This window comes from Gossypium arboreum, chromosome 11, assembly GCF_025698485.1.
Source record: "Gossypium arboreum isolate Shixiya-1 chromosome 11, ASM2569848v2, whole genome shotgun sequence".
Classification (NCBI taxonomy): domain Eukaryota; kingdom Viridiplantae; phylum Streptophyta; class Magnoliopsida; order Malvales; family Malvaceae; genus Gossypium; species Gossypium arboreum.
Window position 1 is genome coordinate 121097229 of NC_069080.1, and position 6455 is coordinate 121103683.

Consider the following 6455-nt stretch of genomic DNA (forward strand, 5'->3'; position numbering starts at 1 on the left):
GATAATTTTGTTTGTATGCTATTGGCTACCCAAAAAAAAAAATGCTACCAAAAGGCATAGTACAAGACTTGTTATACTATTTAAACTTTATTTTTCCTATTTTACATTCACTGAAAATTATATAAAAAAACATATATAGTAATAGGAATATAATAAAACATGTTGGATAAAAAGTACCATAATAGTCATTGTATAGTATTTGCATTTTGACCTTCAATTGAGCAAATGGGCAAATTAGATTCTATACATTAGATGAAGAAACAAAATAGTCCCTCCATTAAAATTGCATAGTTAAATGCTCTTTTTTTTTTCTTCTACATATAAGTCATTATAAAAGTTTAGCTCTTGACATTTACACCTCTATTCACTTTGGTTTTTACTATTCTATTTGAAGCAAAATAGCCCTTAACCTTTCATTGCCGATGGGATATTAATTTGTTGTCACATCAACAAATAGTTTGTAATTATAAAAATATAAAAAATTATAAATAAATGTATAAAGGTGGAAGACTAAGTTTGTTTTTATGTGTTCAAGAATGTGTTTCAAAGTGGCTGTTGAAGAGCTAATGGTAGTGGCCATTACAACTAGCATTGCGACAAACTCTGTTACTTGCCATATTAGGAGTTGACAGAAATCAATTTCTGAAATAAAACCTTTGGATTTTGAATAATGTTGATATTATGGAAGTATGGAAGCTTGTCTATGAAGATCAATTCATTTGAAGCAACTTATCTGAATATTGGATTAGATCGGATCAGATCAAGCAATCGAATCCCTTAGATTATGACGATTGGATAGGGATAGCATTGAAGACATATGTCCAACAGTCCACTTCACATGGGTCTTTATTATTATGTTGTATATTGTTATTTTAGTTGTTTAATAGGAGAATTTATTGTAATTGATCAAGTATGTAGAAAGTTTAGAAACTCTTATATATTTTGAGAGACATATATAAGTTTTTTACTTAGTATTGAGAGCACCTATTTGTTCATTGTAAAACATATTTTTTGAGAGTGCATTTGAGAAAGTAAATAAGATTTATTGACTGCTTAAGTTCTCAAGGTGACAACTTAAGAGGTGAGTGGTCTAGATTTTTATCTACAAAAGTAAGGTTCCTATACTGGGATGTTATAGGAATTGAATCATTTGTTGTATTGGGTTGCAAGATAGCGAAATACTCACTGAGCTAGGCTTCGTAGATGTAAAGAAACTAGATTGTATAAAGAAAATTTTGCATTCTTGTTTTCTCTTTATTGCAATGTCATTGCAACCATCGCTTCCATTTAAGCACTCTATTTTTCTTTGTAATTAGTAACTACCTGTTTCAATAATTGTTATCAAAAGCCTCCCACTTAACGTGACTAGTGGTGTGCCCTGGTGTTGTTAAATGCTAGATATGGACGGATCTTTAGTTGCTTGCCCCCTATGTTGGAGGCTTCCAAATATGCTTATTGAAAGGAAAAAAAGAAAGCTTTCATCAAACCCGCTGATGAGAAAGCGTGGAGTTCTGTCCTCGTTGGATGACAATCTCATATGATTGAGACAAAAGCAAGGACTCCTAATTTCGAGTTAGCTTGGACCATTGATAACAAATGATTTGCAAATATCAATTCTAAAACTCTTTATGCTATCTTATGTAGCATTGATGCACAAAAGTTTAAGAGAATTTCAAAGTGTTGAATTACTAAGGAAGCATGAGACATCCTTGAAACTGCTTCACTGCGTCTTCTTTGCAAACTAATCTTGAGGAAAAAAAAATAGAAAAGGAGTACTAAGATCAGTTTGCATATTCAAATGCTATATGTAAGCGTCCCGGCATTGAATCAAACCAAGTTGGTAAAGGGATTGAAGAGCATATATTTTAAGGTCTAGTTATCAAACCAATGAACTTTGGGGCAAAAAGCCAAGGCCCTATTTCTATATAGGATGGTTTATGGTTATGTATATCTTTATCCAAGGCAGGGGTCTTGAATGGAAAATTTGTTCTTTAGTCCTTTTAAAACTTAGAAAGTTATAAGTTAATACAATAACAAAAATGCATAATACCTCTCAAGAAATTTTAATTCAACTCTAGCCCCTAAAAAAATTGTAGTTCAATTCTAGCCCCTAAAATATTTTTTTATATACAAATTTGTGGCAATAAATGACTTTTTTTCCTATATATTAGGGGTGAGCAAAACTCAATTCGATTCAAAAAAATTAAAAAAATTTCAAATTTCGAGTTATTCGAATTATTCGAGTATACTCAAATAAGTAGTTTGAATCGAGTTGAATATCACAATTCGAATAACTCGAATAATTTGAATAATTCGAATAACAGATTGGTGTAAATATCCTTTTAGTCATTGTCAAGTTTGAAAATGATCAAATTAGTCTCTCTCTCAACAAAAATTACAAAAAAATTCAAAAAATTCAAAAATTCAAAATAATTTGTAAAATTCAAAATATTTATAAAAATTTTAAAATTTATAGTTTTAGAAAATTATAAAAGTTTCTAAAAAATTCTAAAAACATATAAAGAAAGTTAAAAATTAAATATTTTCTAGAATAATAATTTTGGGACCTAAATAAGTTAATTAATTATTCAAGCTTATCATACTAAGATTTTTTTATTATTTTGCTTTGAAAAATTTTCAAATATATATTATTTTAAATTTATGAGCTCTAACATAGAATTAGTTATACTATAACAATATTTTAATTTGACATGTTTAATTTTTAAATTTAACTCTAACAATTTCACTCGATTCGATTCTACTCGGCTAGAATTTTATTTCACTTGAATTGATTAAAAATTCAAATCGAGTTATTATGATAAAATAGGACTCGTCAACTTAATTAATTCGAAATTTTTCACTCGATTCGATCAAAGACTCACCCCCAACGTACACTATTTAGATATAAAAATAAATACTAAATGTAATTGTTTTCAATATAAATATATCTTTTTAAGAAAAATTAAATATATCAAATACAAATATCAATATTTAAAAAAATATATCCTAATTTCTCCTAATTTTAATTTTGGTATGAATGATGTTAAGGCCATCATACTTCAAATGATTGTTATTTTGAAAGAATTTGCATAGCAAATAATGGAAGGTGGGCTACACTACACCTACACACCCACCATGCAGCTTCCTTTTTTTTTTTCCCTTTTTTTTTTTTTAATATTCACTTTCTCTTTTTGTCTCCTCCATGAATCTACTTGACAAGATAGCAAACTTCCCCAGCTGTTCAATAAATTTTCACTAATCAAGTAAAACTAAAAGTCAGATAAAAGAAAAAATAAGTTGAAAAAAGAAAAACATGTCACATGCTTCCTTGAATTTATAAAAATGAAAAAGGAAACCCCCAAAAAAATGTACTAAATTGAGATTAAAAAAACCCAAAAATCATTTTATCACTATATTATTATTCTTTTGTCATATCAATTAAACTCAACAATTTGATTTTTGAATTTGTTAGACATTTAAGATCTTTAGATTTCTTTTTGCAACTCTTTTGTTTAATCTTTATTGTCACCATTATTGTACCATGCACTAACACCCCCATGCACTAACCCCCCTTTCTATTGGTAAGTGTGAAATTTCTTTGAAATTTCAAACAAAAAAATGAGTTACATATAATCACCAAAAAGGGTTTTATTTTCTAGTCATCACTCATTCAAATGGTTATAATAAACATTAATAATGACGGTAGAACAATTGCAAAGTAATAAGAAAAAAAATAAGAACACAAATTTTACGTAAAAACTTTTTCGAGAAAAAAACTATAGACAGAAGAAAATAAATTTATTAATGTTGAAAAACGAATAATATAAGTAGAGTTTCTACTACATCTATTTAAAGGTTAAAAAAATCTTAGTCTCTCGCTCCCACAGATCCCCTTATTTTACCATTGCATTTATTTTTTCAACAAATGACGAGATTCGAATTATATAATCTCTAACACAAATTACACCAAAAAGTGTATTTACCAAAAAGTGGTAAAGTTATAGTTTTGAATTTGTATATCAATTTTGAGATTTACATGATTTGAAACTTTTGTTTTTGATAAGATTCATGATTTGAAACTTAATTAAAGTCAATATGTTGACTATTCATTACAAGAATCACACTGTAATCTTACAACCCAAATCATAATTAATTAGTACTTCTCCCAAAAATGCATATGTTTCTTTCAACTATCAAAAAGGAAGAAGTTATTATTGAAAAAATTGTTATTATTCAACAATCAAAATGCACATTATGATGCTCAAAGAATCCAAGATAAGTAGTATCTAACAAAGCATTATAGTTAAATTCAATCTAAGATAATCCAATCCTATACATTATACTGCCTTTTTTTAATATAATTAATAATTCCATCTAAATAATTTTAATATAAAATTTATAATTTCATCTTAACCCTATGATATAAAATTCTAATTTCATCTCGATTATATATAATCGATGGTTTTATCAAATATTGTGTTGAGTTGAACCCGAATTATGCAACGAACATGAATGAAAATTAAAGAAATTTAACAAAAATATTTACGTAGAAAAATCCTTTCGAAGAGGAAGAAAAAATTACGGACAAAGAAAATTTCACTAAAAACGGCAAAAACTGAAAGGGGGTACAAGATGGAGAAACAAATAAATCCCGAAACCGAAATACAAAGTTTTCTCGAAACTCCCATAATAACTCTCTTAATTTTGTTGTTGTTATTCTAAACTATCTAGGGTTGCTAAAATGTCTATTTATAGGCGGAAATTCATGTGAAAGTATGACTAAAACATCACTAGAATAATCAGAGTTAGATTGAGAAAAAATATTAGAATTTAACTAGGAGAAGAAACCTAGTTAAATGGGGAACACGTTGTCACATTGGGACGCCATGCATCGCATTATCAGGACGTGAAGTGTTGCGTCGTCAAGACGTCAGCTCTTCTTTGTCGATTATATTTTATCTGAAATGTGAGTCACACTCCTCATATTGAGTAAATAATTAGTAATCTATCTATCTTAACCCTTTTCCAATTAAAACCAATGGTTAATGCTTTGGTTGCTGAGTTTTTTTTTTTTTTTTTTCAATTAAAAAGTTAAGTGATTTTAGTAAGAGTGTTGCTAGCAAATCATCCTAGTTGAGAGAGACAAGAAAATCTTTGAGTTCTGCTTGAAAGTAGCTTTTGCCTTAATTGCATTCATTTTCTTTTTCCAAAAGAAAAAAAGTTGGTAGGGAAAATTCTCTTTTATTTTAAATGAAAAAAAAAAAAACCTCAAGTGAAAGCTCATTGCCAACTTATTAAGTTCATGGAGGTCTATCTTTAGATTCCTTACTCAGCCTGTCCACCAAGACTCTCTTTTTGTCAATTTAAGGAAAGTCTTTTTATTTCAATTTTAATTTATTATTAATAAACTTGTTCTTTTTAGTCTATTTTTGTCATTGTAGTAATTTATCATCAAATTTGGGAAAGAATGCCCCATTTCTAATACATGATTAGCATATCAAATTGTAGTTATTCCTTATTATCTAGTAATAAACTAACCCCAATCTAGCCTGAAAATAGTTAAATTATTTAAGTTTGTTACTTAGTTTTATTGATATGGACAATTAAAAAATCATAATATATATTTTCAACAAATATTTTCGATAAGATAAACTTAAAAGTATTTCTCAAAATTGTAGAGAATTTTTTACTTGAGTAAAAAACATTACAAATCAATAAAATAAAGTATCATAAAGAAATGATAGAGAGGAAAATTGAAAGAAATTCTGAAAAATAAGTGTGGTTGCAAATGAGATGCTGAAAGCAATAGAGGGCTGAGAAAAGTGAGAGCTACAATGATTGTTGTGATTGTAGAAATGAAGGTACAGAGAGAATTGTTAGAATACTCAAGTTTGCCAATAAAAAATAAAAAAATTGTTAGAATACTCAAGTTACAAAGAAAATTGAGAGGGTTTAGTGAATGTGTTTAAAAAAAAAAAAAAAGGAAAAACACATATATCATAAAAAGGTTACACTCATGTGTTATTTATGGTAAGCAAAGCATTACTTATATGGTTTGATACCGGGATGCTTTCTATTTAACGATAAAGGGGAGAACTTGTATTAGAGGAAAATGTTAAGAAATGTCTTCTTAACAATGTCTGTATTTTGAGCTTCCAAGATATGCTCTTAAGACATCTCAATAGTGGAGCAATTCAATAATTATACCAATCTTTCGAGACTAACTCCACAACCTTTGCATATATAGTTGCAATCCAACAATCCTGCCAACTTTCTAAAGCTAGCTACACAACATTTACATATTTGCATGTTTTTTTTTTTTTTCACAACACCAACTCCAACAACTCCACTTTTATTTATAGGAAGAAATTGTTTTCTTGAAACTATTATTTACAAAATATTATTAACCAAAACTTAAGTATCTACAACAATTAATACTAATTAATTCAAAGATT